Raw genomic sequence first — 25539 nt, 5'->3', positions numbered from 1 at the left:
TAAAATGTCTTCCTGCATCCCCCCTTTAGTTTGCTGTTTTGACTTCAGACGCAAGCTGCCATCGTTTCCACATGGAGCAGCCACATGAAAAGCACCACTAAACAGTTCTCTGAGTTTCTCAACAAGAAACACAGCAGCTAAATATATTTAATCTGTGGGTATTGTTCATCTTGGCTTTAATTTCCTGTTCTCAAAAGGTTTAGGAATTTAAACCCATGAATCATTACTGAAGCTGTTAATGCTTGGAGTGTTTTTCAGAAATGGAGATAAAGGGGCTGATATTAATACCAGCTTAGCATGAATTCAGCCAGAACAACTCCGTGAGAAGTTCACTGCCATCCCAGAGATAGCACTTGGTTTCTAACCATGACAATAGCTGCTAAGAAGTGGGTAGGTGGATGAGCTCATTCTTCTCCAGGTAAACAGGATGCTTCCATTTAAAATAGAATTCAACAAAAAGTCTTTCTGGCAGGTTACAGGCTGCACCATCCCCATTGGAGGCCTCTTGAGCACTGCACTGTTCCTCTGTTCCTAAAATTGCAGCATCTATTCAAGCAGTGACTTTTTCACACTGTAGTCATGAGATTTCTCTGGTGCTGGAGGTCATGCACTTGCTCATCCTGAGTAAAAGATTGGCAGAAAACTTCGCTCAGTTCCAGCTAGGTGGGCTTTCAGGTTCCTGCTTTTATACTTACATTCTGCAAGCATCTTCCCAAAATCCTGACCTTAAAAGGCTCCCAGATAGCTCAGCAGCCAGGTCTGGCCATGAGATGCTTCAGTGGAGGAGGCTGCTTCCATTTCTCTGGAGACCAAACAGAATTTAGAGTAAATCAAGTTACTCATCTTCTTTCAAAATCCTGGTTTGGCTGCAAGACTACACCAGGCTTCCTTTGACTCCACTGGGATTAAAACTCAAAGGTCAAAACAAAGTCCAGGAGAACTTAGCAAGGTCCTAACTAATGACTGTAGTCAGAAGTGAATGTAGTCAGAGATGAGAACTGGATGGGGACTGGTTTTTACTTTTGCATTGACTTGGTTTTAATTCTGTAATGTCATAGAAATAGGGAATTATACAGAAGGGAAGTGACTTCTAGAGGTCTTCTAGTCCATTCCTCTACTCACAGCAGGGCCAGCTGCCTGGTTGATAATATTGGTAGATGTGACTGTGCAGAAGAAACTGCCTTCACCTTTCTTGTTTGATTTGTGCCTTTGGGTAGCACAGAAGCAGAGAAACATTTGGAAGGAACAAACTTGGTCCTCCTTAGCAGGTTTCTAACATCTTCCTTCCTCTACTTCCCTCAGGAAAGGGAAGGCCCTGGTGTAGAGGAGATGGTCCTGCTTCATCTTGCTCCCTGCACTGGTGATGTGCTGGAGAACTGTTGCTGCTTGAGGTGGGGGATCATTTTCTGTGTTCATCCGTGCTGTGACTGAGAGACCTTGCTGTCAAGCATATAGTGGAAGCAAGGTGTGTGTGGTGTGGCAGCTCAGGGATGTGCTGCCTTGCAAAGGTGCTTCATGTCCACCAGTGCTGCACCAAGTCACTCTGTGGTCTTAACCCTAAAGGAGCTGCAGCAGCTTTGTGAAAGTGGTGTCCTGTTTGGGAAGAGCTGCACTATTTGCTTATATACATGAAAATGTAGCTGAACTCTAATGAGAGATGGAAACATTCCTACAAATGTAGCTGTAATTTAATTTTTTCTCCCCTAAAAACCTGTCTTTAAAATGTGTTAGTGTTTTGCTTTGTAGGACTCTAAGAAGTGCACATCCTGAGAGCCTGTAGCTTCTACTACCAAAAATAGTAGCTAAGTTGGAATACCTGATGTTATTCCATGTGACTGCTGCGGTTCTCCTTTCACGTAAGCACCTGTGAGCCCATTCTGAGTAGTTTGGACTCACTCTGAACTCGTGCACCAGAGCCCTGTGGCATGCTGGCTCCTGATGAGCTGCTTATAAGGAAAAGGCCTCTGTCTCCTTCTCGCCTCTGTTCTCCATCCTCAATTAGCTCTAGTCTCTGAGGCTGCAGCCCATGACTACATCTTTTCCTTTCACAGAGCACTCTGGAGCCACTCCTGCTCCTGGAACAAGCACGCTCAGAGCCAGAAAGCATCAGGCTCCGTCTGAGCCTCTGGGGCTGTCTCTCCATCTGTTTAATGACACGCAGCAGCCTCATCTCTGCCTTTGCACCCTCAGGACAATAATCCACTCTGATGTTCAGGCCAGCCAGCTATTCTTCCGAGACGAGACTGTGGCTGGTGCACTGTAGGTCGGAGACGGTTTAAAATTCTTCTTTTGAACTGCTTTATGGCTCAAAATGTTGCTCTGAGATCTGCAGGACACACAGAAAGCTTGCGTGAGTTTTCTTGCTTGTTTTCCGCTATTTGTGAGCTTCAAAATCCAGATACACTTACATGATCTGCTCGGGAGGACACCAGCTTGAAGGTTGGGAGCCAAGGACTTTTATCTAGCTCGAATATGTAGCTTTGGCCAAGCACCTTTGCTCTGCTCTTCTCACTGCTGGCTTAGCATGAACTGTTCAGAGTCATTGAAGTAGGACAGAGGAATGAACATTTGCAGAGTTGGTGCCATTCTGTAAAGCTGAATGTAGATTCACACTGATGGTGGTGGCAGCAGCGCTGGGTTTTAGAAGCTTATTACACAGTTTTGTGAAGCAATGAGGCATGACTTGCTGCCACTTACAATCCAGAACCACCAGGGTTAGGATGTATCTAAGGTAAAATGCACTTGCCGGTGTGGTGTTAGAGCTGCCCTGTATCCTGTGAACACTGTGGTCAATAGAGGAAGGAGGAAAATAAAAATAAGGTAAAACAAACAAACAAACCCCCCAAACCACCCAACTGAAAGGGAAGACTAGCTTTAGAGGTAGTCTTTCCTTAGAGCTTCTAAGCACCTACTATTTCGTAGGTGCTTAGAAGAACCCCTACCTGGGATAGAGGGCGAAGCAGGTAAACACAAACAGGACAGTGGTGCCAAATGATTCTGAAGGAAGCTGGCCCCTGAAATCACTGAGTGAGAGTGGCAAAGCTTTAGGGAAGAGAGATCTCAGTAAAGTGATGGTTTCAAAGTTCTCCTTTGCTCTACTTGGTTTCTGTGGCCTTTTGTGTAAGAAAGTAGCATGATTCCTCTGTATGCAGAAGCTCAGGCATCAGAAGGGAAGAGTGGCAGGGACCGTACCCTCTTGGGGATACTCAGGTGGTACTGGTCCGAGTGAAATACCCCCAAGAAAGGAAGCTCCCCCAGGGATATCCTTTGGGTTTAGTGCCCAGTTAAATAGGGGAAGACATTTCTCAAGGATGGAATGAGGAAAATAATTGGCTTTCCCATAATCCATTACGATCTCTTTCCTTTTGTTTTGGTGGTGAGGAGCTTGTTGCACCTCAGGTTGCATTTCACGGGTAGACCAAAGAGGTTATCCAATAGTCTGGTTCTGTGCATGAGACCTTGTACAAAATGGGGTCCTGTTCCGCCATGTGCAATCCAGGCCCAGAGCACTCTGAGCCAGGCTTTCTGAAGCAGGTGATATGATCCCAAGCTTTCTTTTTGTAAGTTCCAGGTGGTCATGGCTCATCACGGGAGCAGGAGAAGATGCTTCAGGGGCTGTAGAGAATGAGGACGGGGCTGGGAATGGCAGGGGGAGCTTCTCTATCTGCCATGCCATTGAGAAACTCAGACTAGCCAAATATCCACATCTGAACATCTGCAGCTGCTGGCAAAGGTGATGCCAGGCTGAATGAGACGCAAGCCTTGAATTACAGAGACAGATGGAGCAGAGCAAGAGGGAGGCATGGGTCAGAGGAAAGAAGCAGCTGATACATGCAGGCATCCTTCTGCAGGGTGAAGGAGCAGGAGCAATTTCCTTTCCAGAGCCAGCCATTACCCAGCATAGTGCTGAGCACAGCGGGTACCCTTCATGTAGTGTCACCAACAGTGCATTAACAAAAGCTGTAAAGAAGAACAGAGCGGGCTTATCATTCACTGAGGAGCCACAGCTTCACTGGAAAAGCATCTTAAATTAATGATGAAAGTCAGGGCTATTGAAGTCTTTCTCTGCTATACCTTTGTGAAGGGACCTCAGGGCCCTGGAGAAAATGAGATGGTGCTTGCTTGTAGTGCCTTTGGAGTGGGAAGGACCATGGATGCATGGGAGCCCTTCTGCTTCCATAGCACAGCATCTTATGGAGTTTATCCACCAGCAGACTGTGCAGTCAGCCTTTCAAATTCTTCCATTTGCATCCTGGTAATAGTGGAACAAGGCAGTTTTCTTCATTATAAAAATCTCCCTTTGCTTATTCAGAGGGGTTCTGGAAATCTAGCTCTTTCCCCTCCTCTCCCCTGCTCCCCCAGAGCACTTTGCTTTCTCCAAAAGCAGCATGTCATGTCTTTCTCTCGCCCCAGCAGATGGGTTTGGATGATTGTGTATACCCAGGGTTAGTGCTGCTACCTGCTATTTTAGCAGGAAAAGCCCCCGCATGCAGAAGAGAACAAAGCCGGAGGATTCCCGAGGTCTCCATTGATGCAGAAGGCACCGAGCGGAGCGTGAAAGAGATAACAGAAGCGCAGCAAGATCCTCCTCCATCCCTCCCCCTTCCTCACCCTCTGATTCAAGGAGCAGAGGCTGGTTTGTGAATGAGGAGCCAAAACTCGTTCAGATGGAACAAATAACTAATAAAGGTGCACAATAGCGCTGCTCGCAAGCCGGAGTCAGCAACGAAAAGGTAGCGGCTCTCAAGAGGGGGCTTATTTCCCAGTGAGTCACTGGTGCGTGGCAGATGGAAGGAACTAATAAAATATTACGGACTTGCAGAGCTTTGATCTTCCTGCTATTTTTTCCTCCCTTCTTCCCAAGGGTGCAGGCCATGTTGTCCAAATGAATAGGGTGGAAATCTCATTTGGAAAAGGCTACCCTGGCAGCCGTGGCTTATGGAGAGAAGGTCAGGAGCCCTGATCCAGCACTGTGCTTTAGTGCGTGCTGGAGTTTAGCCCCAGTGTGTTCTCATAGCCTTTGAAGCACCTGTATGCCTTGTTCTGTTGATGCTGGTGCATCTTCTAGCCTTCTTGCAGGTCTGCTGGAGCAGGGGTGGGATGAGAACAGCTGTTTTTCAGCTGTACACTTATTTTTCAGGTTCTGGACAATGCACAAAAAATAGTAAAATGCATTTCTGGGTCAAGTGTGCTTGTCTTCTAATTTCTGTTCCAACCGCTGCAGCTCACAGGGACCCAACAGCCCTGAGCTGGGGCCCTCAGCAGCACCCAGCTTTTCACTTACTTTTCCTACTGTGACTAATCTTTACGGCGAAGAGGTTTGTGTTTGTCTCTGGGGCTGTGATGCAAAGCAGTTTTTCTTTATGGAGAAGTCAGCACAGTAAAAGCCCAGGCTCTGGGGCTTGAATACCAAGAACACGAGTACTGGCTGCATACAGGGTTGCTTCCCTGGACAGAGCGAGCTCTCCTTGATTTCAGGTTGTCTCTCTGCTGTTGTCCATCAGTCTGGCTGTCACCATACAAATGGAGGAGGGATAAGAATGCACATAAGGCTTTGCTTCTGCAAAGGATTGAACTGTATTTTATATTTCCTCTCTCCCTTTAACAAGGGGTATTTGTGAGTGCCTCTCTTGAAAATGCATTTAAGTCATCTGGTCTGGCTCTGCTCAGAGTTGCTTCTTTCCTGAGCTACTGCTTTGATCCTGCCACCCTCACTGCCTCTTCTAAGCAGCTCTCCCCTTCTCCACCTCACCACGGCAGGTCTGTCACAGCCACCACTCAGTGCTGTGCAGGCAGCTGGTCCACATCTCGGCCTCTGATGGATCTCACAGGCTTTGCAGCAGCAGCTTCTCCCCTGGCCCCTCCTGTTAGCCAGGATAGAAACCTGCCTCCGCAGCATATCCACTGACTCCCTGTTGTTGTTTTGCTAGGTACAACCTGCAGAAATGGGTGCTCTGTCCCTGAAATGGTGGAGCTGGTATACCTTGTATGCACGTGGGGTATGTGGGGTTTGGCTCTGCAGGCCTCTCCCCTCCCACTGGAAGCACTGCTGGTTGGCTTCCTTGTGCTGCCCTTGCTGCATTTACTCAGGCAAAGCTCTTACTCCTACTCCCTTGGCTGGCCTCTATCCCATTTGCTTGTGTTACTGCAGTAACACCATGAGGGTCTTGCATTGCCAGCCCTTGGAGTTCCTTCTCTGAGAAAAGGTGGAATTGGTGACTGAGGGCATTGACACCCGTTGTGCAGGGAGGTGCTGGTGTAGCTCCATGCTTTAATTCCTGGAGCAGAGGTGGGGAGCCTAGGGGCTGCTATTTGGGGGAAAACCCCACACCCTTGTGTGCAGTTTTCGTTATATTTCTTTAGTGCCATGTAGGAGGGTTACCTCTCTTTGTGGAAGAAACACATAATCCTGCTTCCAGGATTGTGTGCCTTGGCTTGTTTGTTTGTCTGCTTTTCCTAAAGCAAAATATACGTGGCTTCTCACAGGGAAGTATTGATCCAGAGCTAAGTACAAAAGCAACCTGAATCTGTAAGTGGGGATGGGAAATCAAACAAGTGTCATGGCTTTTGTTTGAAGGTTGTCACAGGACCTTGCAGAAATGTGGTGCTAGAAACAGGTAAGGGCAAAGGATTTGTTTAATGTCAGGATGTAGCATTGCAGCTTGGGACTTCCATGGGGCCTTTCTGTTCCAGACACAGTATTTCACTTTTTAGTCCATGAATATATTGTATTCCTTGGCTGATCCCATGAGCAATTAATCACAGTAGCTGGGGGCTCTGGATTAGGGTGCAACAGCAGAGCTGCAAACGTGCAGCTGTGGAATAGTTTTCAGCTGTATTACAGATCTTGCTTGCCTGGCTTCTTTTGAGCGGGAAGCCCATGGTTTCATGTGACCAGTTATCCCCTTGCTGAGTGGGAGGGAGGGAAGGAAAGGGTGGACTCTGCCCCCAGGTGAGTGCAGAAGTGATGTCCCTGGTCAGGAAGAGCAGACCCCGCTGAATACAGGTCATACCCAGGGCACGGGGCAGGGAGATGGGTCAGCGCTGGTTTGTCTTTTTGGCTTGTATTGTTTAACACTGAGAAAACTGAAAAAATCGGAGTTAAAATTGCTCTTCTTTAAACTTAAGAGCAAACCAGGGAGGGAGGCCTGTACAGATTGAACGCTTACAAAATATCTCATTGGGTTTTTTTTTAACTTGGTTTGCCAAAAACTCTTAGTAAGACTTTTTGCACTGATCTTGGACAGGAAAACATTGCAAAATACCACATTCTCCGTGGATGATAACATTGTTTCCTGCCCTGCTCTAATACCAGCCATGCCGTCCTTTTGCCTCAATTCCTGGGATTGCTCTACTCAAATGTTTGCTTTCTCCACTGGGCTGGACTCTGACACTTCCTACTGGTTTTGAGGGATTGGCTGAAACCGCTCCAAGCCCAGAGGCAGCACAGCTCAAACTCTTGCTTACTCCTCTGGAGCTAAATCTGTGTTCCCAGCTGATATTCCTGACAAGATCCCACCCCTTCTGACCTCCAGAGAGCCAGCTGGCATATATGAATCCAACCAACTGGATTTATAACCACCACAAGGAAGTGACAAGATAAGTCCCAAAGCTGTGTCCTTCAGTTATCCCCCGAGAGCATCACTGAGCTCTGGAGTTAAACTTATCACAGATAATGCGGTTCCTTCTGCAGACCAGTTGGATTTGATTTTCATAAATTGGCTTTGATTTCCATGGGCTGTTCAGCACACCCTGGTCTGAGGGCGATAGCTCTGGTTGTGTTTGGAGCAGTCGTACCTGCCTGGAGACCTGCGTTAGCTGTTTGCCTCATCCCTCAAATAGATATTTGATTTCTTGCCTTTATTTCCACCACAATGTTTCTGTCAGACCTACAAGATCCCAAATCCACCAGCCAAGTCGCAGTATGCTCTATGGGGAGTTTATTTGCATGAAAACAAAGCCAGAAGGGTGGTGAGCCTCCCTGGGTGTGCTGTGGTCACCCTGCCATGCCTGGTGGCCAGCTGGCCACCTTCACCAGGTTATGATGTGGAGCCTCAGCCCGGCTTTCCTAGTCCTATTTGCTTTGACAGAGTCTTGTTGGTGGCTTCAGGCTGAAGAGTTAGACTGCAACGGGAAGAAGCTGAAGGCCAAGAATAGCTGTGGGCTCTGCTGCATCTTAATATGCTGCCACCATCTTCACACAGGAGGGGGTGCCTTGTCCCTGTCCTCTTCGGAGCCTGCAGCAGGCAGGCTGTAGGCAGTAACGCAGCATCTCCTCTCAGCAAAGCGGGCTATAGCAGGATGAAAAACTGGTCTGGTTAAAGCTGTTGGCAGGACCAAAACCTGCCCATCTTCCTTGCTCCTGTGTCCCTGCAGGCGAGGGCTGGGAGAGCTTTCTCCTTGCAGGTTTCTGTCATCTGGTGCACATCAGCTTGGTATGCTGTTTACTGGCTCATCCGCTCCAGCAATGTTACACAGGGGGAAAGCTCTTGGCCAGCGCGAGGCTGTATTTTCCAGACTCTGTTCCCGTTGAGGTTTCAAGGCTTGCAACCTTTAGAGTGTTTGTTTTGGGTTTTTTATTTCTCCTTAAATCCAGGCCTCTGCAACCTTAATTAGCTGACTGTGGACGTAAGCTTGCTTGATACATGACAGTTTTGATGGGGAAATATAAGCATTGGAGGTGGTGCGTGGAGATGCATGGGGACGGCGGGTTTTGCTGATGGAAAGTTTCAGGAGTTGATGGCTCTTTCTCCCTCTTTTTCCTGAATCTGGATACAAACTCAGAATTTACCCCCAAAACCCCCACCCAGCAAGAACCAAACGAGATCTTGCAGATCTCACCCCTGCCATCCTCACTTGAAATAAAAACCTTAACTCTATTTATACTCTTTATTTAAACAAAGATTTTTATAAATACCCCACAGTATTCCTGGTGAGTCATTACTCCAAAAATGTCAAAATAGGCATTTCGAAACCTTTTTTTTTTTTTTTTTTCCATTCAATGTTTAACAAAAGTATTTCAGTGCCTTTGTTGAACTGTGATTGTTTAAAATAGGAGATTTCTTTGCTTGTCTCTCTCTGATGGCACATCCATGGCAGGTTCTGGGGACAGGTCAGTGTGGGGGCTCTCAGCAGCCTGCATGACCCGGCTTGTTGGCAGCCCTGACCTAGACAAGGGTAGGCCAGGTTCCTGTGCCCACTCAGACATGCTTCATACTCTTCTGCTTCATACTCAGCTGGGTGCAAAGCTAAGAAGGTGGTAGAGCAGCCGATGTGACTGTGCATTGTTACATGTGCGGCTGCGGGACTTGTGTTACCCTGCAAGGCCACCCAAGAAGAGATGGAGAAGGGAACTGAAAGCTTTGTCCATGGACCTTGGTCCGAGCTCAGAGGAGTAACTGAATGAACTGAGAAAAGGTCCAGAGCTGCACTGGCCTCATCCCATCCCTGGCCAGCCCCACTGAGCCTGTACAGGGAATGTCATTTCTGCTGGATTGTGGCAGATGGGTCTCTCCTTGGATTGCTGCTTCTTTGCTGCTGCTTGGTTGGGCTTCGCACCAAAATCCTGTCTTGAAGTGAAAAGAGGAAAGAGTAATGAGATTCTTACATGCTAACAGCACCAATGTACTGTTAGCTGGACTAGCAAGGGGCTTCCCACTCAGCCTTGCTCTCTGCATAATCCCTGCCTTCACCCTGGGCTGAAGTGACCAGTGTAGAAAGAGTTAGAGACATTTTCGTGGCTACCCCAAAATAACAGCAGATGTTCCCAGTGGTGGGAATCTTGTCTATCCTACATGGGAGCAACATTCAGTACAACCTCAGCCCTGTGTTGGTTCTATCTCCTGCCTGTAATTTACACAAGGACATGGAGATAATGGCAGGCTTATGAGAAACACAAGTAGATTTGGGTCTAAACTGAGAAATATTAGAGGTGATTTGTGTGGGTAGACGTTCATCCTGGGTTTTGCAGCGTAGCCACGCTTGCCACCTTTGATCTTGAGGTGCACAACCCAAGCTCAGTGTGGCTTATCCAAACCCCTGCTGGGGAGGGAAGCTGTGTGCCTTGCCGTTTTGTAAGTTGGGAACCAAATGGAAATGGCTCAGTGCTGTGTCCTGTTGCCAGGACCTGGTGGCTATTGTCTGGCAGGAGCGTGGGGAGCAGGCCCAGGAGAGACATGGCGCCCCAGAAGTGTTCACCTCTCCCATTATGATTGAAAACAAAGCTGTTGTATTTGGTCATGCAAGGCTAAACCCAACAGGGGACTGTCTCTGGGGTTGCTTTTATTTCTCATGCAGTCTTTCTGGGTGTGTTTTCCTTGTGCTTCAGCCTGTGTGCTTCCTTCTCAAGGCTGGGAGAAGTGGACACCCCTGAGAGCAAGGTGTCCCAGAGAGCCAAGTGCATGTGTCAGCCTTAAGCCTCTTCCAGCCTGGCCTCACTTGCTGAGCCCTTGTTCAGCTCCCAGCCTTGCAGTGCAAGCGGTTTGCAGACCCCTGATAGAGTCTTCAGTGTGTCTATACATATGTTTCCAGATATATACAATATTTAGTTGGGTGGAACAGTTATGCGACTTTTTTCTATCATTCCACATAAAGAATAGGCTGTTCCATAGGTAATTGTTTCCTAAAATCTAAGGATATATGAGTGAAGTTGCAGCATACTGACACTTATACCTACCTCTTCTGAAGCAGATCACCAGAGTAGTTCCAGGGTGGTTGAACTACCATGGACAAAAATAATCTTGAGAGTCAGTGTGAAGTATCTTTACAAGGCAATTTTCTACAGTCACCTACTGTGTCCTGTATTTTTGGCTGAGTTCAGGAGCCTGTTGTGTCCCTCTTATCTTTCAATCACAGGTATCCAATGAAAATGAGTAAAATTATGTTTGTTTCAGAATAATTGACAGTGATTAAATAGCTGCTTCCTCTCGGTGGAAGGGAACTGTCTGCATCTGTGTCAGAAGTGAAAGTTCCCATCTTCTCCTTAAAGAGTATCCAGTGGAGGTGTGTGTCTATACCAGCTGTCATACTAGACTCTGCTCCATCCCCAAAGGGGGTCACTAACAGCACTGACAGTTTTCAGAGCCGCTATCAGGAGATGCAGCTGCATACATAAAAAAAGTCTCTGCTCTAAACCCCGCTTCAACACAGAAAGAATGGCCTTTATTTGCCACAAGGAGCTGCTGTGAGAGTGGATTAGTTAATGTTTCAACAATGTTTGGAAGTATTTATAGCATTAAACTAATCTTTATACCACTCAGTAAATAGCTGTTATTTCTTTATGGAAGGCTGTAAAAGTGGGCTGTTATGGTGATGCAGCCAAAGGGAATTTTGATAATTTATTCCCATTAGGAATTGGACATACACATTTCCTGGGTGGTTTTGAAAATTTCTGCACTCAAATCATTAGCAGCAGGACTGATAATATGAAATATGGTTTTCTTCCCCATTTCTCAGAGTGACTTGGTGAGAGGGAGCAAAATGAGGTTTCAAGGGGGAGTGGAAGTGCTGTACCACCTAGCCAGGATGCGCACAAGTTCCAGCTCTGCTCACTGTCTTCTGCTTTATTTCAGTCACACCTTGGTAGCCAGAGTTGTGAGGGTGAAATGCAGACGCTGCAGCTAAGCTGATTTCTTCCTCCTGGCTGCAGTGAACTGTTATGTCCTCTCCCTGCTCCCAGCTGTGTCTTCCCATCTCCTCTCTGGCACAGGTCCTGGTGCTTGGCAGACCTTGTGCTGGGAAGATACACCTTGATAACCTGTCAGAAGCAGGGTTGCTGTATTTATGGAATTAGTTGGTTCAGTTCAGGGTCTGCTGAACACCAGAGCCATGGCAAAGAGGATAAATGAGGGAGTTTGAGGGAGGGGGGCAGCTCCTTTTGTCACCAGTGATCCATTAATTGGTTCAATCTCTACATCTGTAATTTGCATTAAGACTTGGGATTTCTGATCTTTGTACACATTTTCACTTTAAGGAAAAGATAGTTTTAGGCCAGCCAAAGCTGAAAATGTGCAAATGAAAAGTTGATTCATTTACTCCCAGCACCTTTGGGATCACTCTTCCAGAGAAAAAGCTTCTGAATAAGGCAAAGAGTTTTGCCTTTGGATTTTCACCCTCGCTGTAGGTAAGGTAGTAGAAATTCAGCTCCTTGCAGTATTCGTGATGAAAGTGAGCAGCAAAGGGGTTGTTTTGCTGAGATAAAAACCAAGTGAGGAGCTGGGACATGGGAAAGAGAGGAGAGCTGTGATGCATGTGTCTATGGTTCCACCTAGGCAGTGCTAGTGCGAAGCTGCTTGAGGCACTGGAGGAGCACAGCCTGTAGCTAAGTGTTCGTTGGCTTTAACTCTGATGATGTGCTCTGTCAATCTTGGTTTCTTTTGATTACAGCAGTTTGCCATTCCTGCTCACACAGAGGGTGCTGGATGCTGGCAGGGCACCTTGTCCAGCTGCCCCAGCAGCTGGGAACAGAGTGTGATACCCGACATTGCTGGGAGTCTGGAAGAGTAGAAAAAGCAAAGGGAAGCTTGGCAGTGGGATCAGAGCTGTTTACTTAACCCAACCCGTTAGTGTAGCACTGCAAGTCCACAGTTCAGTAAAAGATTCCCAAGATGATGAAAACTGGAATCTCCAAGAATGACTATTAGACACAAAAGGTGCTATTTTGTAGTGTTAGAATTGTTTGTATTTGCATACACATATACACAGCTGGGAGATCTCTTAACTCCTCCTGGATTGGGACCCAGAGAAGCTCTCCTTCATTTGCAGGACAAACTCTGTGGCTTCCTTGGAGCACCCAGACTTTGTCCGGCTGTCTCTGTCCTGCAGACTCTTACCTTGTCCTTTTCGCAGTGGGCCTTCTTGCCTTGCACAGTGGCTGTTGTGGGTCACCTCAACAAGCCAGGGTTGTTCTCTGCATGGGAACAGCTGCCACATATCCAGTGCAGGTAGGAACTTGAATGAAAGCAGATGGCCCTTGTCAGAGAAATGAGATATCAAAGGGTGCCTAAGAGCTGGCAAAGGTCAGTCTCTCTCTGCTATGTCCCATCATTTTTGTTCCTGTGCCTGGCTGATAAAGAGGAGAGCCATCATGGTTTTTTGCTATGACAGAGCACTTGGCAGGTCTGAGACAGGAAGAACCTCCTCTGACACCCATCTGAACTCAAGGAATTTATCAGTAAGCTCCCACCTGCCTTGGAGAGCAGATGAGGAGCATCTGCTGAGAACCCTAATTGTCCATTTCCCTGTCAAATATTCTGTGGTTGTCAGCTCAACACAGGTTTGTCATGGCAGACTCAGTGTGACACAGTTACATTCTCGCTCCCCACAGTGAACATCCCTACGAATCCAATTTTGCTTTAGCTACTGAGATTAAAGGCAGTAGATTAAGTAGACGGAGGTGCAGGGACTTTGAGGAAGACCTGTGGTTTTCCCTGATTGCTGAACAGGCTGGAGATGAGCAGGCTGTGATTTGGGTTGGGGCCATTTCACTTGGGTGTCTCTGCATTGGAGGAAACTGTCGTCATGTTCAGGTTTAAATAGCTCTTCAATAGTTTTGATGGAAAGAAGGCAGGCAAGCTACCCTCTTGAAGTGGTCTCTTCTAAACTCAACTGAGATGCTGTCTTGGGAAATGTGACCCTGAGACTGCTATTCTCTTCTGCCCAGGAGAAAGAGGCTTTGTGTTTCAGTAGCAAGATGCTTGTTTCCTGAATAGGATCAAATAATGCAAAACCCCACAGCATCACAGGGGCTGTCCTGCTTTTCTTTCAGGTGTAAGCACTTTTTCCAGGATTTTTTTTCCTATTTCCATACTTTCTTTCATCTAACTCTAAATCCTTCTAAAATATATCAGATATCTCCTGGATTGGCACATCTATGAACACAATTCTTACATTTCTTGAGTACAGTATTTTCTTCCAGGCTTTGTGAAGTCCTCTTTGTTAGAATGAAATGCAGAAGAGCCAGATGGTTTGGCTGGAGTCCAGTTACCTAAGAAACGTATCACCAGGACCCTATCAGAAGCTATTTCCTCTAAAAATCACGCTCAGCCTGCTTTGTTCTAATAACCGGCTTAGAGTCAACATTGAGCTGTCAATACGTATTTTTTCCCCCATATTTAATCTACGAGGTTCAGCCTGGAATCAATATAAATGACCTCCTGGCTCTCTCTTTTTTTTTCCCATCCTTCATTCCTCAAATAATGTTTCTCCACATGACTCTTCCTTCAGAGATGTGTTGAATCATACATGATTTTTTTTCCCCAGTAATACTGTAGTGGAAATTTTTGTGGTCTCTTGCTCTCCCCGGCCCAAAGTGTCTGGGTTGTCAGAGCTCCTCCAGCTTCCCTACATGTTCCCTACAGACACCTCCCTGGTCTCTAGTGGCTTCGGAGTTCTTGTAGCTTCTGCAACTGTTCGGCCCTTTGGGAATCTGTGCACGGGGGATGAGGCATGTGCTGCTTAGGTGTTGGCCTGTATATCTGCTGTGTGCTCACATGCAGATGTTTCTGTAGATATGATGTTTGTGACATGAACCTGAGGAGCACACTATACGTCTATTTCCCAAAAAGGACTAAAGCTCATACAGTTGCTGATTCTCTGCTGTGAAGGGACATGGGTGTATTCAGTCACTCAGTGCATGTGAAGTGGGTTGGGTGGATCTCTCAGGCCATCCTGCTATGAAAGGTGGCACTGGCCGCTTCACTGCAAGAAACAGGTTGTTCTGCTTGGAAAAGCTTTCATTTGCTTCTTTTTTTCTCTAGGATGTTTGAGGTAACGTTAAATATTCAATCTCAATTCAGACTTGAATCAAAATCTGACATTTTTTCTTCAACAGAAAATCGAAGGGAACATTTGGGTTAATTCAGTGGAGACATTCTTGCTTCAGTTCAAATACTTTCCATGTTCTTTGTCTTTCATATTGAAGTATTCTACATTTTGAACCAAATTTTTTTTATTTAGGAAATGTTTGCTTAAAATCAAATATAAAATGGGGAAAACAATAAAGCAACGTTGGAACATCCATCCTCATCTCAGAGAGGGATGGCAGAGGGACAAAGAAACATGCATGATTGTGATCCCTTGTGACAGGCAAAAATTTATCCCAGAGGCAATACCTGTCAGGATCCTTGTGATACAGAGGATGTGATTTAGCAACAGCTTAGTGTCATGCTCCAAGCTGAGTGCTCTGGTGTATTGACTTTTTTGGTAGTGAGATAAGAGCTGATTTTTCTTTCTGAACAAGGCTCTGATTGTAAGCTGTAAAGCTGGGTAGAAATCTGGCCCTGTTGACTTCTGCTGTGTGACCTGGTCATTGGCAAAGCCTTAACTCTAAGGCATCTTTCTCTCTTTGCAGTTCGTATGTCTCAAAGGCTTTTTTTTGGTCCATCTCTGATTGCTCTTGCAGAACTGCTTTGCTAAAGTAGCGTATCGAAATAATTGAGTGGAATTGGATGCTTCCTTCACAGATGTAGAATTTATTGTCTGCTCGTGCCTTTGCGCTGAAGTTAGGATCTTGGGTTTTAAAACCCCTCCTTCTCCTGGCTATGTGGGTGTTTCCCCTAAAGATGTGGAATGTTTACTGCATACCAATGGCAAGACATTATGCAGACATGAGGCTCACAACACCTACCATTTCTAAACCGCATGTGGCCTGTGTGGATTTCCTTGTGCCGAATCCACATGGAAACACAAACACATGTGGCATTTTTGTTGCTTTTCTAGGAAATCACTGAGCACAGCCCTGCAAAATAATACTTCCTACTGTTAGATCCACTGCGTGTGGGGGAAAGTTCTGCCTTTGTGTCCTGGGCTGTTGGAGCTGCATGCCAAGGCTCATGAGTCATTTACCCCAAGTGTCTGGCTCTCCAGGAAGGCAAATCCCACTTTTAGAACCTATCAGGGACTGAAGAGCACCATGGGGAAATAATAAAGGAAAGGTCATCGAATGTTATCAGAACTGGAGGTTTCCAATGGGGATCATGTCAGGAAGTGCATGATTAGAAATAGGAGAAACTATGTTGTGTCAAGACAGCTGGAATAAAGCCAGCAGGATATGAAGTGGCTTCAGCCTGCTGTAAGGAAGGGTAAAGTGAGCTGGCAAGGTGTGAGAAGAGGGGAGGTTGGGGAAAAAATGTGAGAAGTTAATAGCTGGCATCTTGCTGTGTATGTTCGATAGCACTGTACAGTTATCGGCTGTTCAGTCATCGCTTGGGTGAAGGCAAGGGGCATCTCTCTTGACTTTGCTGCCAGGTGAATATCAGCACGTGTTGATGTCCCTCATGGCTTCCTGATCTGCAGTCAGGATCTCTCAGGTTGGCACCCAGCAAGGTGGTGGTGCTGTATGCTCCTTGAGAAAGAGGTGTGCAAGTGAAGGACAGGAGTGGCAGGACAGGTTGCTGCTTCAGGGAGATGTTCCCTATGCTGGTACCATCAGCCTTCTGCCTTTCTGGTGAAGGAGAAGTCTTCTCTTTCCCATATGGCTGGGGGAAAAAAAAAAAAAAATCAGTCCTCAAGGAACACAAAAATCTTTTGATCTTCTTGGTGCATACAGCAAGAACAAGGACAGTTCACCTCAGTGGCCTGCCCAAATTGTGATGTATCCTCAGTTGTTTTGTTCGATTACTTGCATAATTCTTTCTTTGGATATATTGAGCAAAATACATGTGCACTACCAGCAGCTGCAGGACTCCACCCAAGGAATGGCTCCATTTCAGTGATGAAATCACATTGGAATGTGTTTCTCATCCAAATGTTAACCCCACTTAACCTGGAAAAAAACCCCACCAAAACAAAACCACTCTGAGTTTGTCCTGTTAGAGAACAACTTACTAGCCTGCTTTTCTGTTAAAGAGGGACTTAAGTGTCCCTGCTGACCTACCTCACGTGTTTGACAGAGATCTAGAAAACTTAGTCATATTATGTTCGTATTGGTTTGGGGAGAAAGACTTCTAAGTGGAAGAGAGAAAGACAATTTACTTCCCTTTTCAAAATGTCCACTTATGAAAAGCTTGCTGAAGACATATACTTGGTATGATTGACCTCTTGGTCATGCAAGCAGTCTAGTGTCTTTCATGGCCTTTTCTATAGCCTTTGCAACTTTAGCAGGGGAGTTCTAGTTGGGTCTCCTTTCCCTTGGTCTGCCCTCAGCCTCCTTCACTTTTAGCCATAGTATCATGCCTCATATAACTGGCCTCTATTGTTGCCTGCACAAAGATGGCTCTTCACAAGAAACTTAGAGAGTCCGGCTCCTACTCGTTTGTCTTCCTACTTAAACTGGAGATAATGGTCCACAGAGTTGGTACCTAGAGCAGAATTGCAACTGTCACCCTTGGTGACTTCAATGTGTTAATGACTTGTACTGAAAGACTTTGGTAATGTTTTCTTATTGTGACACTGGCTATGAGTAAGCAATTTGGTGCACGGTTTGTGATACCCCTAAAAAGCTCCTGGCAAGGAGCTGCATCTCTCTAAGTTCCTCTTGGGAATGAATGAAATGTGACCAGATGCATCTCAAGGCTTGGTCCCTCCCGCATGTGGTAACGGAGGCTACTTGGGCATAAGCATTTCACTGGTAGAAGTGATACGAGTTACCAGGTGGGGTTGCTTCATTGTTATATTGCCAGGGAAGAATATGAGAGATCATTCCCAAGAGGCCCACTGCTTGTTTCCGTCCACATTGTCATTGTTAGGAAGACCCTAATAAGGATATGAAAGGAGAAGCAAAAAAAAACCACCTGAAATGGGGGCTTGAATTGGTGGCATAAATTTTTCTGCTGAGCTGTTTGTTAACAAACTGGACTCGAGTCCTGAACAAGCGGGAAATCAGGTACTTCAACACTGGAAAGCCAACATTTTATTAAAATGCACCATCTGATTAAGTGACAACTGTGACTTATTCCCAGGGAAATCCATTTAATTAGTTGGAAGGATTCAGGATGTTTGATCTTCCAAGAAAGAGACACTTCCCGGGGCTGGTAAATATGAATTCAGGAAAGGGATTTTGTGAGGTGCTCACAACGCATCTGTTTGCTCAGGCTTCTAAAAAAATCATTACAGTATTCAATTCCCTTGCAAGTCTTTGAATGTAATGAGTGTTCATTTCAGCAAGTGCTTCAGGTTCACATTTCATGTGCAGTCAGTCCATTTTTCCTGTCCAGCTCCTTCAGTTGCCAGAGAACTCAGAAAGATGACCCAAAACTGGGTCATCAAAGAGCTACCACGGCCCACTGGGGAACCTGCATATCAGCTCTTGTCCACAGTAAGCTGGTAACACCATGGTCATGGCCTCTGTGTGGTATGATTTCAGGGAAGGAGGGTTCCCTCTTCCTCTAATGTTGCTGGTGGGTTTGGAGATCCATTTTCACAGCTACAGCTGGTGTTTGGTTCCTGTGGGGACAGATGATTTCACACTTTTTCCCAGTTCCCCTCCTTTCTGGGCCCAGCTCTCCTCCATGTGTATTGCCAGCGCAGCCAGCACTAGTTTTATATTGCTGGCTGTGTTCTACGCTGTATGAAAACAGGGGGTTTGACCCATAGGAGGAATCTTCCAGCCCAAAGGGTGTATGTGATTTCCACATACACATCACTGTACAGACAGGGCACGAAACCTGATTTTGAGGAGCCTGGGGCAAGGGTCATACTTAGAAATTTTTTGTCGTTTGCAAGCTACTGTTTTTAAGCCAGCTTTCCAGCCCTCCCTCACAGTGCTTTCATGAGCATGATGCAGAAATACTTCTACTCCTTTAACTCACATTATTAGAACTTTGATTCAGATTCAGTGTTTTATTTATTAATTCAATCTTTGATATTTGAAGAGGGTAAACTCTCCCACTACCTATTTCGTGGGTTCAGGATAATAGATTTTAGTGTCTCTGTGTCGTAACAAAAACCACCAAACAAACCAACAAACAAATAAAACCAAAAGCCACCAGTATAGTGTATCCATAACACTGTTACATGCAGAAGCCATTGCATGAATGGGCTGAGGTTGGGATGATTTTGGGGTAGATGGTGCCCTCCCAGCATGCCTGTCACCGAGTGATTTGAAATGTGTTCGCTATCTTCTTCCATATAAAGTTCCAGCCCTTCATCCACCTCTTCCCCATGTTAAATATTCCTCCTTTGGGAAGTAGCTCCATGAGGATTTCTATTGGGAAGGAGGGGATAGTTAATAACAGCATTAAACCTGACCTTCTGTGTGCGCCTGAGTCTGCTTTCCCCAAAGCAGTGCATAAATTAACATTCTGGCAATAATACTGAGCCTGTTTAATTTTCTGTTTGACTAGAAGCGTTGAGAAAATGTCATGATATTTGATTTCATCTTTGTCTATTTTTTGCTCCTGCTGAATGAAGCTTATTGGACTCTTGAGACCTAAGTGCGCACAGCGTGTCTGGGAGCACATAAAGGGATACTGTCCCTCAGGCATGTGCTCCTCAGCCATGCAGGAAGTATTGGGTTTTATGTTTGAAGCCTGGCTGAGGTTCCCTCATGGCTGTTAATCCACTGGTTTCTTTGCCTACATCCTGTGCCAGACTCGGTCCCACCTCAGAAATGTTGGGGTTTCTGCTTGCTTCACATGAGCGTTCAGAAGTGTGTAGGAGCAGGAGGCTCCATAGCAGATGGAGTGTGCGAGGGTGGGGTGGATCAAAGGAGTGACTGCAACAGCTAAATTTTCCTTGCTGAAACGGTGAAAAGTTGAGTGTACTTTCAAGCATGTGAAGGGGTGAGCCACTTTGAAGGAAGAGGAGCTCTAGCCCAAAGGGGCTTTAGTGTAAGAGGCAGCAGAGGAAGTTAAGAAAAGTTTAAGGGTGTGCTGAGTGGATGCTGCTGGTGGTGGTTGTAGCTTCACTGGGAGCTGTGGGAATTCATGCCAGACGAGGATGTGGCCTTGAGCATTGTTGACACAAGGAAGGGTTTCCCAGGAGAAAGGATGAAAAGACCTTAACCTGGAGAGATGGCCTGGCACATCACTGTGGTAATGAATCCTAAATATAAAATGTTTGGGAAGGAAATCACAATCATCCTTCCTTTTCCTCAAGGTTGTTGAAGAATGTTCTTCCCTTGAGTCCCATGCTGCTCTGACAGCTATGATCCCGTGGAAAACCTGTCACAACAAGGCATTTTTCCTTTAGCTCTCCTTACAGTTGTGCAACTATTCTCTCTGTGCTCAGCTCTATATTCTCTTTCCCCATGGCTTCAGGTAGTCTTGTTCCCTCTGTATTTACTTTTTCAAAGTGCTGGAATAAGAGAAGGAACTGGCTTTGGCAGTCTTTTTTTCCCCTCAAATACCTTGGGGGCTGCCTGTGTGTGCTGCAGGGCTGGCAAGCCCCTGTGCCCCCTCTCGCGGGGCTGACGTGCAGAAGGACATGCAGACCACATACCTGCAGCACCGCGTTTAATGGAGGACGTGATACGTTAGTGATAGAGCAGCGGCGCTGAAGGCAGCGTGATTAACCACCACCCACACGAGGAACATGCACACAGAGGGGCCATTGAGCACTAGAAGTTATATATTATTTCTTTTCCCCACCTACTGCTCCGTGCTGAGGGATCGCAGGCACGACAGCCAAACCCCGCTTGCTAATCTCCCCCAAAGGGAAACTGTGTCATTTCCAAAGAAAAGGGCCTTGCAAAGAGAAACAAGATGGGGTGGGGAGAGGGAGAAGAATATGGAGGCAGTGGAGAAAGGCGATCTGGGAATGAGTAAGGACGCTGGCAGAGGAAGGGGAAGTGTCTGACCAAAAGCCTCCAGTCGGGTGCTTCTGGAGGAGCATGTAGGTGTTGTGTGGGCACCCCTGTGCCATGGTACCAAGTGAGAGTAGCAGCTGTGTAGACATGGTGTTTGTGGTTTCCTAGGGACAGATGTTGTAGAACTGTTTCAGGACCTGCAGAGGAACCTGGGGAGGTGCGGGACAGCCCTTGGTGACAGGCATTTGAAGCTTGTCTGGTCTCACTGCAGGAGGAGCCCCATGTCCCGTGCTGGTGCTTTGGTGCAGACAGGGCTAGAGAACCTGCAGATGGGTGCTATGGGGACAACCAGCCCTCTGGAAAACATGCATCCTGCATTGTGTTATTGCTGGAAAGCTCACAAGGTTCAGCCTGTTAGAGGCCACATGCAGATGTGATTACACCAGCACAGACTTTTCACTGCTGTGTATTTTAAGTAATTGGATATTTGCAGAACATTTACTCCTCTTAGCTGCAGTTGTTGGACCGGAAGTTGAAATGTATGAATTGAAACGTGTGCAGGGAAGGTTTGGGCCCATGTTAAGTGTGATAAATACAAGATCCTTTGTTACAGAAAATCAATGAATCAAGATTGCTGTGGTAGAAACCCCAGTGAGTCACTGGTAGCTCATAGCCCCCAAGTGAGAGCTCTAAGTGATCTTGGACCTTTCAGCCAATAGATGTGATACAGCTTCCTCAGTTTCTCAATGTGATTTTTCATGTATTCTGCACATCTCAGGGCTTAATCCCAAGGTGGAAGCAAAATGGGACCGATCAGAGATCATTAATGTTTTAGTAAGAGCTCCCAGAGAGGAAAATCATTGAGTTTGTGAGCTTGCTTACAATGGGTCAATGGTGTAAGCTCTTTTCAGCCTTTCTACCTCAGTGCCATGCTGCTCTGTCTGCTGGCCAGCAAGTGCCCATAGGTGTCTCCATCTTTGCTGGGGAAAGCCTCCAGCATGGACTTCTTCAGTCGGTTTGCAGCCACCATGAAACCATAGTAGTCAAGACCTCCAGGTGTCTGAAGAGCTGCTGGCTGGAAGGCATGTGTATGGCAGGCACAGTCACCGAATGCAGGGCACTAAAACCTGTCCCAACTTGTCCTCCTCCCCTGAGAGATACTGCAGGGTGTTACAGTCCTGCCCAAAATTTCTGTTCAAGATGCTTTAACAAATTGGTTTCCTTGAAGCCAAGGGCCCATTGTGTTGCATGTAACATGATGTATGTAACATACTTCTTATATGTAACCACCAGCACTTTGCCTGATAGTCGAGATTTATGGTGCCTGGGAAATGAGGTAGGGCTTTCTAGGCCATGCCAAGGCAATACCTTGCTCTATGTCAAAACCAGGAACTTGCCTGGTCTTTGTTTAGAGGTTGATTAAAACTGTAGGACTGATTCAGTGCATTTTTTTACGAGGATTTGGAAATTAAGTGCCTGTTATAATGTGTATGAAACATAGTTGTGATGCAGTGTGAAACTTGCTGAGGGCTTAAAAGCAAAATCTGTGACTACTCTCCCAGGGAGCAGGAACATGGAGTGTGTAAATCAAGAGACTTGAGATTAGCAGCATCTCCAAAAAGGTGTTTTAGTAGCTGGGCTTCCTTTTGGCATTTTATTAACACATCAGAGCCTGAAGTCTTCATCATACTGTGTCATTCCTGCCAAGGAAACACAGACATGTTTGGTAGGGGGGTCGTCTTCTATGTCTCTGTCTACATACATATATGCTCCTTATTAGCCACTGCTCATCAACATTTGTGTTTTGAGACTCTGGTTAACAGTGGCCGTCCAGGCTGGGCAGAACACATGGGGAAGGACAGCCCTGCTCCAAGGGGCTTGTGCCCTTACCAACAAGGTGACGAGCAAGACATGAATTGTTAACTTTTCTCTTCAACAGAAGTGCCAATTGTGTGCCTGGCTGAGAACATGCAGGAACAGCAGCGCTGGCGGTGGAAGGGAAACCCACATCTCTTAAGTACCAGATCAGCAGCTCCTCCAAAGATTGCTGGGTTTGCTCTGGTTGCTGTGTGATGCTCAGCCCCTGAAGTGGAGCCTGTGCTGGGGCCAGTGCTTGCTGCAGCTGGTGGAGTGTTTTGGAGGTGAGTTGCTCAAGCAGGCTTTTCAATGTTTCCTTCTAGGTAACTCTGGATATTTGTGACTTTTGGTCTGGAGATTGAATTTCAACTTTAAAAGAGTATTTAAAATCATTTATTTTTCTTTTTTTTTTTTCCTACAAATTAACTGTGAAACTGTTTTTACAATTATTGGGTGGCTCTGAGGAGTTATTAAGAATTACCTGCTACCACAGTAACATGCAGAAAATGAGTGAAACTCTGGCATTTTCTATAGCTCTGTGTGCAAAGTTGCGGGCAGAGTCAACCTGTTAAACCTTGTCAACCTCAGGAAAAGAATGTGAATTCAACTCAGTTTTATTTTTCAATGGGTTTCTATTCTGTCTGAATTGAGCCTTGATGAAGTTTGTATGATTGCTGGCCCCAGTGCAGCAGATTCAGTAGCTGGTGGCCTCTGCATGCAGAGAGGTCTCTTTGCTGGGTGTAACTGTGAGGAAGATTTCAACCTGCTTGTGCATCCAAGGGTGCCATTTTCACATAGATGCTTCTCGCCTCCCTGGCACTGCTGCTTTCCTGCATTCCCCATTCTGTGGTTTTGGTAAAAGTGTTTTTCCCCGCTGCTGGCTCAGAGTACTTTCACTCATGGCAACGTTCATATGGTTTGAGTGGTTATTCACCCACCATGCAAGTATCTGTATGTTTGAGTCCGGTTTGAAGCCTCTAGGAAGGGGCAGGGGGGAAGAAACACACACCAGATCACGATCAACCCTGGTATGGCATGGTATTGGATAATGGTAAACACCTTTTGTTTTATAAGGGTGTCTCTGTCCCATATTAACAGCTCCCCTTGCCTCAGAAAATCAATGCCTTATACTGAAAAACAGATGGGGATCAGAATTATTTTGGTTTTGACCATGATGTAAAAACTCACAAGCGTGAAGTAAAGTTTTTCCCTCCACCATACACTACCAGCAGGTCCTACTAGTGTGGAGAGTTTGTGAAGGGCCAGCTCTGCTCAGAGTGTCGAGAAGCAGATGGCTCAGCTTCATAGGCTGCACACAGTGAAGGGATGGTGGCTCAGTCATTGATGATACTCGGTCCCTTGAGGTCATTTTGCAACAGTGTTATGAAGAATATATTTCTGGAAGTTGCGTGTGAAACTGCTGTAAGATCATAGGTGTTGGACAGAGGGGTTTGAAGCAGCAGAACACTCGGGCTTTGCCTTAACATCAAGCCTGAGATGTGCTGCTACAGGCGCTCGCTGCAAGGTGTATTAGGGATATGCACTGCAGACAACAGTTGCACATGGTGAATCGTGAGGGTCTGGCAAGCTCTCTACGGGTGAGAAATCCACCTCACATTTGGCAATGCAATATTAAAGGCTTAGTGTGGTTGGAGGGAATTCAGTAATAGTGGAAACACAGAAAACAATGGCAGGAAGGAGCCTCTACAGTTAGGGCCGATGGTAGGGACCTCTCATTGCTCAGGACTGGTACTGCTGAGAAGACTGTGAAGTCTGGAAGCAAGGCCAGAGGCCCTATGCTGAGGGGGAAGATCAGGTCTCTAAATTTGGGTGCTCTGTTTTCTGCTGGATAGCAGCAAGCCTGCCTTGAAAAGCCGGCAGCTAGTGGGAGGGAAGGTCTTGCATGACAGTAAATCACTGGGGCTGCATTGTGGCCTCAGTTTGCCTTGGTGATCACCATGCCAAGGACTCAAACTTGTGACTAGGAACTGAGAGTCTCTCACCAGCCCCTTCCCCAGAAGAAGCTACCCATCTGGCTCACAAATGCTCTATGTCACCTGCAATGAAGCAGATGGCAGGGGAGGTGTAGGAGATGATGCTGGAAGGAGTTCCTGCTCAGGGCCATGTCAACCAGCACTATCAGGATAATGTGACTGTGATGACCTGATATAGTGTTTGGGTAGCGCCTAGTGCCATGGAGATGTGATCCACATCCAAGCCTCCTACAGCGATGCACATAAATAACAGTGATTTAATGGCAAGTTACTGTGCTGAGTGGTCCAAGGGCCCCTTATTGCTGCAGATGAATGGAGTCTTACGGACTCCAGGATTCATAAATCCTGAGTTATTTACTGCAGGCAACCTGTCCCAGGCAGTAAATCATACTTTCATTTACCTGAAGTTAACTTCTTTTTAGAAACAATAGTGTTGCCCATGAGCCTTTTGGAAGATGTATCAGTTCGTGAACTTGTGGCTAATGGATGGTTTGGATGGGTTCCAAGACATCAGGAAATCACTTGTGCCAGTTCTAAGCTTGAAAAAAAATGTCAGTATTTAGTAACACTACCCAGAGGCAAGTAGAAGGATGAAGCTACAGACAAGCAGGAAGAAAATACCCTCTCCCGCTGTGCATTACTTACCTCTGGTCTGGGCTACATGATTAGTCCGGAGAGGTGCAGTGCTGGAAGTTGGAGGGGTTATTGTAGAGAGCAGGACACCCTCCAGCTGGGTGCAGTGAATTGAGAAAACAAGTCAGGCAAATCAGTGGAATACTTTGATGCCACAAGTCAGGAAGGGGTTAGAGGCTTCAGGCTCAAGGACACAGTAGCATATTTTGCACATTTGAGTTGTATCTGTAGAAAAGCATCTTCCTTCCTTAACCAGGAGCAAAGGAATCTGGTAGTCAAGGGCAGTATTTCTATGGACTGCAGTTGGAAAAGACAATAACTTGTACCTGCAAATAGTTATATCTGGAAATCAGGTATGTCAGGAGATACAAA

At 46.3% G+C, this 25539-nt stretch overlaps 1 long non-coding RNA gene across 1 annotated transcript in view; it reads left to right on the top strand.

Moving 5' to 3' along the window:
• Nucleotides 1-22498: 22498 nt before the first annotated feature.
• LOC115614410 overlaps nt 22499-25539 on the top strand; it is a 108432-nt gene continuing 105391 nt past the window's right edge. Inside the window, exon 1 of the long non-coding RNA XR_003993717.1 lies at nt 22499-22824. This is a non-coding gene — a long non-coding RNA (uncharacterized LOC115614410). The remainder of the gene's footprint in view (nt 22825-25539) is intronic.

This window comes from Strigops habroptila, chromosome 11 (assembly GCF_004027225.2).
Source record: "Strigops habroptila isolate Jane chromosome 11, bStrHab1.2.pri, whole genome shotgun sequence".
NCBI classification, from domain to species: domain Eukaryota; kingdom Metazoa; phylum Chordata; class Aves; order Psittaciformes; family Psittacidae; genus Strigops; species Strigops habroptila.
This window is presented reverse-complemented; position numbering and strand designations above follow the sequence as displayed.